This window comes from Denticeps clupeoides, chromosome 13, assembly GCF_900700375.1.
Source record: "Denticeps clupeoides chromosome 13, fDenClu1.1, whole genome shotgun sequence".
Classification (NCBI taxonomy): Eukaryota; Metazoa; Chordata; class Actinopteri; order Clupeiformes; family Denticipitidae; genus Denticeps; species Denticeps clupeoides.
Genome location: NC_041719.1, coordinates 195,177 through 206,675, shown reverse-complemented (window position 1 = coordinate 206,675; position 11,499 = coordinate 195,177). Strand labels below are relative to the sequence as shown.

The window sequence follows — 11,499 nt, the reverse complement described above, 5'->3', positions numbered from 1 at the left end:
GGTAATGCCCTGGAAGGAGCAGGATAATACATTTTTAATGGGATAGATCAGAGTTCCAGCCACTTTTCCCGAGTCAAGTACAGCCGATATGAAATGAAAGTATGAGGTGACGAGGAGGGGAAATGAGGAAGAGGATCTGGGAGGAAGGAGCAGACGAGGAGAGGGCATCCTCACCAAAACACTCCGTGGGTCTCCTTTGATCCGTCCTGATTTTTTTCCTCCTCCCGCCCCGCCTCATTCGGCTTCAGTTACGCTATCTCTAAAGGCAGCTGCCACTTCGCATAGAAGCCGCCGCTCGGGCTGCCAGGCGCAGGTCTCGGGCCTCTTTAACCGGCGGGAGGAAGTTCGGGTGCTTTTGTGTTTTCTGTCACACCTTTGTACCCGCCAGGCCAGTGGTGTTGGTGTTCAGACTCCGCCCCCAATTGTAAAAGCAGCCCCGCCCCCCTGTGGTTATTGTAAATAGGAAGTAGAATAGTAGAATATTAAAGCCCACTTCCTGTTCGTATGTGTTGAATGCAACATCCCCTCGATTACAGAGAACAAGCGGAATTGTAAAAATGTTCATTACCGAAACACACAGACATTTTTAGTAAATATTTCACTCTAATTTAGTTTAATCAAGCAAGCTGTCTGTCAGTGTGGGGTAACTCTGCACGACACCCTTCATCTAAAGCCATCAAATGCAGTAAATTACTGAGGACACACACACACACACACACACACACACACACACGTAGTTCCTCTCGCTTTATGAAAAATAACAGGGCTCCTTATCATGAAGCCGGAAGATCTTCGCTTCATGCAGCACTGGAGACCGAGTTCTCGTACCACGTGAGGTGTGGCGGGACACTAACAGGCTCAGCAAATTGGGGTTACGACATGGAATGACCTTTTCTGCGAAAGGATGGAACTCCGGTGACATTTATTTACTGTGCGCTTCGCCTTTTCCCTGCACCGCGCTCCTGTGCTCTGCAGGGATCACCAGATGAAGTGAAGATCCACAGGCTGCAGATAATTGATACCCTGTGGGCTCTGATGATTTTTCCAAGGTAAGATGAAAATTAAATGCCGGTGTCATCATCATCTGGGCATCTTTGTTCTGTTTTTTATCGCAAAGGTCAGAAATAACCTTCAATTTGTACTTGTTTGCAATATTGTTAACAAATTAAGCAATTTTTGCCTTTTAAAAACAGAAATACTCACTCACACACATTTGTACGTACTTGTGAGGACCCAGTGTCCTCAGAAGGGGACCCAGTGGTTGTGGTTCTTGGATGCTGACACACAGGTTGAAGGCGAAACTTGCTTTTTAGCATTTGCTGCATGTTTTTGACTCATGTTTGCCTTTGGCTGGGTTTAATGTGAATTTTTCATGGCAAATAATCAATAACACATCAGCAACGTACTTTCATTTTGCATCATTTACAGTAGTGACAGGGACAGTCCCCCTGGGGACACGCAGAGGTAGTAGTACTAGGACCTAGAGAGTAAAACTGAGCCTCACCCTGCCTCTCTCATCACTTCGAGCAGGATTGGTCACATGCTGAGCTGTGCGTGGGGGGCGGAGTCCTAATTAAAGTGATCCCTCTGCCCTTTTCATGCACTGTGCTCCTGGCGTGAATTGCAGCCCCGCCCTTCCTGGCTCTGAACCGCAGCCAATCGCATTGATTGGAGCGCACTTATTCGCCCACACGATTGTGAATTGATGGATGGCGGCCGCTGCCACCTCTGCGGAGGCATTTTTCTCTGTTACCTCTTGCCGGGCGGAGTGGGCAGGACTCCCACGGAAACAACACAGCGCCGCCTTTCTTAATATAAACTGATGGCTTCATTTGTTTATCGTTTGTGTGTGTGTGTGTGTGTGTGTGTCTGAGCAAGCTGAGGTTTCTGATGGCGAGTGAGGGCGGCTTTTTTGATTACAAGGTTATTTCTGTCTCCATCCCCGGCATCTTCTGGAAAGATCATTCAGGAACCTAATCAGCGCGAGCGTCTCCTAATGGAGAACACATGTGAGTTCTACGCCGGGTCCCTGTGCTCAGGTGGCCTCCATTACGTCTCATTTGTTACGCGGGATCGGAGGGTTCGGTTCCGTCTACAAATTAATGAACCCCAACATGCTTTTATAAGCAGGATGGAGGTTTCTGTAGAAAAGTCCAGAAGGTAATCAAACAAATCAGAATAAATACCTGAAAGCCACTGACCTGAGATCAGCTTTAGTGTCCGTGCAGATTCTGTTGACCTATGACCTTCAGAAGTGAGACATCTCCTGGTCCTGGGGCCATTCTTCATGTCTGAAGGTCCTTGTGACCCAGAACGGATGAGGTCAGAGGACGGCTGCATGGATACAAGATTCTTTTGTTTTTATCCGTGACATCTTGACGCCGTTGTGCAGCAGATGTCCGTGCGAATATGAGACCTACCTAACATGAGATCACATGACTTTCTTCTGCAGGAAAGCAGCATGTCACCACCAGAGGTTAAATCAACCCATCTGGCCGAGCAGAGCAGAAAATCTGAAGTGCACACGATGCACAACACACACACACACACACAAACACACACACATATTAGCATCTGCAAGAAATCAACCTATTAGCTTTGTTAATTGCTTTTTGGTAGAAAAGCGCAGAGCGTCCATGTTTTGGACGACGGCCATTTGCCGGATTTGCCAGTGTGGGCTTCAGCAGAAGGAGCATTCCTCATTAATGAGAGATGTGAGCGTTCCTAAACCTGAAGTGTGTGTTAATGACATGGATAAAAGCCTCGTGATTAGATTAGATAGACTCACAGTGACACGTCCCCGGACCGGAGCCCGAATTCCCCCCGATCCTTTTAGGCCGGAGTGGGTTTTATGGGATTATAATAAATGTGCAGCTGCTTCACTTCAGAGGGAAAATTCTGCTGATATGAATGGAACGTCGGATCCTGGAGACTTGTTTCTTTTCCCATGTTCCCAACTGTCCAGCGTCCTGTCCCTGATATGATCTTAATACACACGCACATCATTCTAAATACCGACATAATGACTATATAATAATAAGAATGTTTTTTTAGTGTTTATGATATGTTGAGGGGACATATCTCACATCTTACCTCAATCCCAGAGTTGTTATTTCATTTGCTCCACTTGTGACCTTCATGGCCCAGGCTGCAGTGCACACCGCTGTGTGTGAATACACCATCATCTTCTGGTTTTGTGCTGTTGTAGTTCGTTTTGATGTGATTTACTGCTGTTTTCTTCATGTCTTTTCATTTCCATCTGAACGCACTCCTTCCTGAGCCTGCTGACAGGCATCTGAAAGTCTTCATCTCCAGATCCAGCGTCCTGATGAGTTACGGCTCGGCCTGTCAAGCGCGGGAGACGTATCAGTGAAGTTTCGCCTTGTTTGCTCGCATGCTGCGCAATTAAAAGTCCCCAAGTGCATTTTATTTATTCAATGTCGGCGCAAATTAGAAATCAATCATCAAACTTGTCTGCTGTGCTCCTGCGTACGAGCGTTCAGCCACCGGAGTGATGGAAATCGCTCCCGATGTCGCCTCATTAGAGAAGATTTAGAATGATGGGCATATCCTGGAAAGGGCGGATAAACGGAGGCGTGGAAATATGCACAACTTTTTCATCTCAGGGTTATGGACAGTGTGTTTGGGAGACAAGGTCAAACGTGTGGACGCAGGAGAAAAGTTGCTAACTGGACGTGTTTGTAGGTTGGACAAGGGGGTGCTGGTAGCCTAGTGGGTAACACACTTACCTTTTAACCAGAAGTCCCAGGTTCAAATCCCACTTACTACCATCGTGTCCCTGAGCAGGACACTTAACCCTGAGTGTCTCCAGGGAGAGACTGTCCCTGTAACTACTGATTGTAAGTCGCTCTGGATAAGGACGTCTGGTAAATGCGGGACACTTTCTTGCAGATACACTCGCAGGGCAGCTGACCCCCTCGCCGCTGGACAGGTGATTTTTATTTACGTTCTCCAGACACGTGTCGTTTTCAGTATCGCCGATAGCGACCTGGATTTTACTTGGTATCGGATCGTAAAGGAAATCTGAGGTATCGCTCATGTCTGATGGAAAGCGATCCTGTCCAGATCCAGCTGCAGTGTAAAGGTCACATTTCGGCAAGGCAGCTGATGTGCTGCATTGTGGGATTTGTAGTTTTCTTTTGTGTTGTCAGTGCTTCATATCGCCGGGCCATAATGATGGATTCATATCAAGTGATCTCGCAGGATGTGACACCCCAATAACTCACCGCAGAGTTTACATGAGCTTTGCATGGGGGAAGCGGTGGCCTAGATGTTAATGAAGCGGCCCCGTAATCAGAAGGTTGCAGGTTCGAATCCCGAGCCGCCAAGGTGCCCCTGAGGTCCCCTTGATGAAGGTCCCGTCCCCACACGCTGCTCCCCGGGCGCCTGTCATGCAGTGTCTCACAATGACAATAACTTGACTTCGCCTGCTTACAGTAGTCTGTTGGTATCAGCCTGTATTTGTGTATGGGAGATTTGATATATATATTCATCATCTGCGGTTAATTCTTTGTGGAAACTGCTGGATCTTGTCCGTCCTTGGACTGGTGAGGCACCCTGGGATTGATACGTGGCGCTTTATCAGGAAAAGGCCGGGGGACACGTAACACGAACAGCAGCAAGGTCACAGCCGGAGTTTAGAGGGGAACTTTCCTGTCATCCATCACATCTACGCTTCAAGTGATGGGGCCATTTTCTCCTGGGCTGACACACTCATGTGTGTGAAATGAGCTTGGAAAATGGACAGGGGAGGTGCACACACACACACACACAGGATGGGTTTGACCAGGGGACAGAGTGCAGGAAGGGCGAGTGTTGTGGTTGTATCAGCCTTACCTTCATTCTCCTCACGGCCCTGGGAAATCAGATCTTAAAGACGATCTTTAGATCTGTAGTGCGTGAGAATGTAGATGAGATGTTATTTATGATGCACTTCATGACAAGTGTGGATGTTCACTGATACGCATGCAGCAAGGCGCCGCCTTTTATCCTGATGGAGGTGCTGACTTCCAGGATGATGGTGATGGTGATGGTGATGATGATGACACCTCGTCCTCAGAACGTGAACATCGTGCCAGTCACATGATGGGGTCTACAGTTGTCGCTTTCAACCCAACCCACTTTCAACACCAGAGGGGGGCATTGCGGTGACGTGCCAGCACCATCACAGCACCACACGAGCGGAGCAGAGACTGGAGAACCTGGGAAGAGGAGATCATCAGCAAAAACCACCGCGTAACTCAACTAACGCGTAAACACCTCAGGTTCTTTCCTAAAGAAATGCATCATTCTGTCCATTTTTCTTCTCTTCTTTATTCATTTCTATGAATTTCTTTATTAATTATTAATTGAGGCTACATTAAGACCTGCAGTCAGATCTGTTTATCGAGCCCGAGAGTAAAATCTTTTTCCACCAAGGACCATTCTGCATCACGGACCATCAGCAAGTCCCCCGACGCCATGACAGAGCCAACACCTCCAGAAGGTTCTTGATAAATATGAAAGACTGTGGAGAGCGTGTCTGGGACCCGGGCGAGATGCCGGCCTGGTTTCGCGTTTCACTCTGCCGGGCAGCGCCTGGCTTCTGGGACCTCGTCCCAATGAAACATTGACGGCCGGGGACAGCGGGGGACAAACAGAGAGGGATACCAGGGACGTCTATTGATTAACAACCGGCCCTGATATTGTCGGTACCTGCGCGGCCCGTTCTGCTCCAGGTCCAGTGTGTCCACTCTGCTCCAGGTCCAGTGTGTCCACTCTGCTAAAAGGCTGAGGACGCTTTCAGAAGCGAATTTACACTCCTGGCTGCTGCACGTCTGCAACGTCGGCGTGAAACGATCAGCTGGAGTCGTGGAGGGCAAACTGCTTCTAATTATTCTCTTCTTCTGAATCCACACACACACACACACACACACACACACACACACTCGCGCTCAGCCCGCTGCCGTTTAATCAGCACAAACGCACGAGTCCGAGCACATCCGCCCGTTCGTGCCAAAGCAAACCGGGCCCTAATGAGATTAGATAGCCGTGCCTCTGAAGATGGCTCGAGTTACATATTTATTTATGAATCATGCATGAGGTCGCAGAGATAACGCCAAGGTCGGGCCGGCTGCCCGGCAGAGGAACTCCCATTAATACCCGGCGACACGGCCGCCATCTGCCAGGTACCCTGAACGAATTATTACGCCTTTAATAAAAGGTCATTCTGGAAATTCCCACGTCGTCTGTTCTGTTCCTGGTTCCGACTCAACACTTTAGTCTAATAACAGAACTGTTGCTTATGCATTAATGGTTCTGTTTTTTGATTATGGTGTTTTGAAATTAAGGAAGCACCACTAGATGGAGCTGTCTGACTGAACGGTTTCCGAAACGGATCCTCCTCATTCAAATGCACACATTGTAAGTTCAGGTTGTTTTGTTGCATTTTCCCTGTTTGAAATCTCACAGAGAATTACAGGAATGTTGTATTGAATAAATCTCATTGATCCTGAGGCTGTACGCTGTAGTGCAGTTGCTCCATATGTGACCTTTAAGTTGCTATTTCAGGCATCTGAAAGCATGTTTTTCTGGAATACAGGACACAGTATGTCTGGACAGATATAACATTGCTGAATGCAAACATATGCAACATTAATGCAGTAGTTTTGTGCTCGTAGTTTTGTGCATTATTTGCTATAAAGAGTAAGCCAGACATATAAACTCTCGGGACTGAATTAGATACAAGAAATTGGTGGCATAGCATTTAAGAATGCGGACTTGTGATTGGAAATCTACCAAAGTGCCACTGAGGTCCCCTTGATGAAGGTCCCGTCCCCACACGCTGCTCCCCGGTCGCCTGTCATGGTGCCCACTGCTCACCCAGGGTGACGGTTAAATACAGAGGACACGTTTTGTTCAATTTTCACTTCATCTTACCTTAATCAGATTGAAATGCACGCAATCGGGTCTATTTGATAGTTTGGTTTCTTTCTGCCTGTTGGTCGGCTGCTATCGGCTGGTTGAAGAAGCAGTGCAGGTCCAGCGGGACTCTTTCAGCTGTTTGAAAGTCTTCATGCGCCCCGTCAACAATCACAGATTCCGTGTGCGCCGCCCTTCCCAGCCGCAGCAGGCGCAGCTCCAGACTTTCTGACTTTTTAAATATGCATGACGATTCATATTTAAAATGAGGTGCATCGTAGCCTGACTCTGCCCTGCTGGACCAGACCTGGCCATCACGCCGCGGAGCCCATGACCTACGCTGCAGGGCTCTCAAGTGTCACGCGTTGAGCGTGGAAGTCACTCTTTCTTGTCTCCTGTCAGGCGCTCCCGCCACATATTATATTTCTCACGTGGAAAAACAATAGGCTTCAGTCGGCTAATATGCCGCAGCGGCCAATATTCCTCAGTAAAATGCAATGAAAAGGCCTCCTGGAATTCTTCACGTGGTTCTGCTACTTCTCACCAAAATGGCGTTATCTTGTGTTTTAATGTTACTACAAACTCACATGCTTGACACATACAGCATTTCACTGCATATTATACCGTGTATGACACAGCAGACAACTTGTTCGAGAATATTACCCAGCTAATTCCATCAGTTTTTAAATGCTGAGTGTCTGTAAACTGTTCAGAACAAGATAACCCACATATTATAAGGATCTCTATCTCTTCTCTCCAAACAGGCTAAATCGTTTTATGGATCATGCGACAAATGGAATACTATTAATGTAACGGGACTGTCACTCTTACATGTCTTTAAAACTTGAGAATCCTGACACTGGTTTATCAGCAGCTCTCCATTATTGACCCCCGGTCCAGTCCCGCAGCAGGCGGCTAAGACTCACTTATACGCGTCTTGGCAAGGGACCCGTACTGCACTTATTCTTCTAAAAAGCGTCTGGGGAAATGCCGCTTGGTGAGCAAAAAATAACAGCGTGCATTTAGAATGTAATGCTGTGAAGTTTTAGTTTGATTTAGTTCGATCTGCTCAGTCAATTTCATTTAAAACATTTTTTTCCAACTTCTTATTAAATACGCTGCACATGAATCCACTTTTTATAGCAGCTTTGCTTGCCAGGGTCGGAAGCGATATTTCCTCAGACCTGCCATGCAGCTCCTGCTGTCGGAATCAGATGATTGGAGCTTTATGGCACGTTTGATATTAAACTGGATAAGGCTGTGCTCGTACAGGTAGGTCACGTCCAGTCCAGATTGCGGAAATCTTGGCCTTCGGCTCTTCGGAGGGGTGAGATTGGGATTAAAGTCAAGCTAAAACTAGTTCTTGGCGTTAAACTAATTTGAGATTAGAGCGAGGGCAGGACAGCGGTGGAATCGGCTGGATGGATAACGTCCCCTTGAGCTTCTTAACCTGAGACGCGTCTCCCAAGCTGGGGACAAGGTCGAGTTGAGCAATGCGACGGGCTGCGGACATCGGCGCATGATATTCATGGGGGAAAAAGTGTAATTAACGTCCTTGACTTTGCAGAAGAGTTTTATACTTGGCTCACGTGGTTTCAATCTTGAAACAAATGAACTTGTCGGTACGGTCCCAACTCATACATATTTGATGACGTCCAGGAAAAGCGGCGTACTGTAGGACGTCTGGTGGTCCTGGGGAGGACGCCTCCTCACCCTGCCTGACAGCTGTAATCTCCTTCACCCCCGTGATCGACAGTGCGGTAACAGCAGGGCCGCGATGTGTTCTTATGAATTATGCAGCGCTATTTAAATGGCAGTCCGGGTGGCGGAGGTAGAGGATGAGTGTAAGGAGCTTGAAGTTCATGAACGTGAGCTCACACTGCAACGTGCAGATCTACTGTCTGAGGCATGCGTACTGATAATAATCATAAAGTGTCCATATCTGTATAAGGGGACCTTTATTAAATTTACACCGGTATGATGTGGTTTTGTCCTATAATTATTCTAAAATCCAGTTCTGCATAATATTTACATATAAAGCAAAATATGCCATGAAATGTGCTGGTACATTTCTCACAAAGTTTTCATATTTCCACCCAAAACCCCATAACCTATGATGATGTTTTGCTTGATATTTTCAGAAGTTCATTACCTGATAGCATCGGTGGTAAATATTTACATTTAAATTTTTATGCATTTAATTTATATGCATTCACATGAATATGAAATGTATGTCTGCTGATCTCTTGAAACTATGATATTGTTAGAAATCCCCTCAACCAACGAAAACCCCAGACTGGAACCAAGTGAGGAAATAATCTGACATGCTTATTTCCACCTTTCACTTACTGTCGGGCTTTTTATTAGTATTAGAAGCTTTCTTGCATGATATAGTTCAGCCAGCCGCTTTATCTCTGCTTCTCTGGTATTATATTGCTGCCAGTAATAATCATACAATGGAGGTGACTGTGGAGACGATGGCCAAGCCAAGTGACATGGGCGGGGTCACAAATCTCTCATCCTTCCTCCTGAATTTTCCTCCCGTGAGCTGCAAGGTCTCGTCGACGTGGAGGACAGACGTGTACAGACGTGTGATTAATTTTATTACATCGGTCACATGAGCAATTAACCACAAACCACATTTCATACAACAGATGTATAAAACAGGGTGCTAGTAGCCTAGTGGGTTACACTAGGTTCAAATCCCACTTACTACCATTGTGTCCCTGATCAAGACACTTAACCCTGAGTGTCTCAAGGTGGGGACTGTCCCTGTAACAGTGTCCTCATGGTTCAGACCTTGGATGTCAGATGAGGTGAGGAACGTGTGCGGTAAAGACTGTGAGCTCAGTCACCAGCAGTAGCCTTGCAGACACAGAGCGTCTTAATAAATGCACTTATCTCATCAGCAGTGCAACGATAATGCATGAAATACTAATTACAATATTATGAGAGCAACTCAAACGCCAAATGACATTTTATCTCAGGGTTGAATGCTAATGTGTTCCGCTTTATTCTTTCTCCTGCAGAAGGAATAATGTGCGTTTTGTGGGTGCAGTGATCAGCGGTATACATATTTTAATTTACTGCTCATCCCGATGCCCTCACAGGTGCAGGAAGCTTCTCATGAACGGAGATATGAGCATGACTAATGATCCTATTTGCATCATGAGCGATGCCGAGCATATTGCAGGTCGGAGGGAGAGGGAGTTCCTGCCAAGGCGAAGTCTGTCAATAAAGGTGCACACGTTCCTGCTCAGAAAGTTCTATTGGCCAGTTATTATGTGGAGGAAATATCTGATGTTGGGTATGTTGATGGACATTTCTCAATTGGTCGTGTGGCCTGCCCCGCCTCCTTTTTAAAAACACTATGACACTTTCATTAAATTTCATCTTCTGGGTGTCATAAATAATTACACACCAAAGATATCTACACACTGAAGATATTTACCCGTTATTGTGATGGTCAGAGGTCTCATGTGTGTGTCATTCTGAATGCAAAATTTCAGGAATTTTTTTATCACATTTGATGTTCATGTTGGACCGACACGGTCAAGGTCAAAGTTCAGGTCACTGTGAGCAGCAAATGTCAGAAACGCCTCAAAGGAACGTCTTCAGTTTGGTGGTCAAGGTCACTGATAGATGTCCACAGAATGGGGTGGGGGGGTCTGTTTGTCTTTCTGGAACCTAATCGGCTCACCAAAGCAGTAATTCCAGTTTATATTTTATTGCCAATGTGACCCTGAGCAGAAGGGAGAAGCAAAGAAGCAATGACAATATGAAGATGATATGCAAATGTAGGCCAGCGGGCGTAATTAATAAAGGAAAAAACAACTGACGTAGCAGGAAAGGTGACGGAGAATCAAGGGGATGTGTGATCAAGTGGACTGTACACACACACACACACACACACACACACACACGCACACACACACACACACATACACACACACTACCTGAAGTCAGTGCTAAATGAAAGACCCGCTCCTCTTGTGTCAGGAATATTGTTGAACACGGAGCTTCTGACCCTCGGAACGCGATTCTGCTGTAATGATCTACGTCCCATTTGTCCCTAAATGAGTGGCGACCCGCCAGACTCCCCCTTTTTAATCAGCCACGGACGACCTTGTTCTATTAAAGCGGCCAGATCAGGAGAACAGTCTGCGGCAGGTTGGTGAGAACAGATGACGCAGCTGCAGGACAGAAAAAGCCAAAATCCATAAACGACTCGGGAAAGATTCCATTTCTGGTGACAAAGGTTTGAGATTCCATTTATGCTCTTCTAATTGCATTTTGAGCCGCCGCTCCTCGGCTGTTCATCCCAGTTTGCTCAGCTCAATAAAAAGCTCCGCTTCTCTGGGAGTTTCAGTGCACGGGGCTTCACTCATCTGGCCACCTTCTTTTTATTCCGAGTAAATAATGACGAATGGAATCTTGTCTCCCTGCGAGGCTTTTCAGAAGCTGCTCAAACAATGCGAGGCTCAAACTCTCAGCCCTCAGCTCGGGTCACACGGCGCTGTATTCGTCCTGTAAACATCCACACGCCACGTTGTTGAACGAATCGCTCGGTTTTGAACC

At 46.7% G+C, this 11,499-nt stretch overlaps 1 protein-coding gene across 1 annotated transcript in view; it reads left to right on the top strand.

Moving 5' to 3' along the window:
• Positions 1 to 774: 774 nt before the first annotated feature.
• The window catches only part of LOC114802145 (teneurin-4-like), a 55,968-nt gene continuing 45,243 nt past the window's right edge, over positions 775 to 11,499 (top strand). Inside the window, exon 1 of the mRNA XM_029000837.1 lies at positions 775 to 1,049. The gene's annotated coding sequence lies outside the window, so the exon portion shown is untranslated. The remainder of the gene's footprint in view (positions 1,050 to 11,499) is intronic.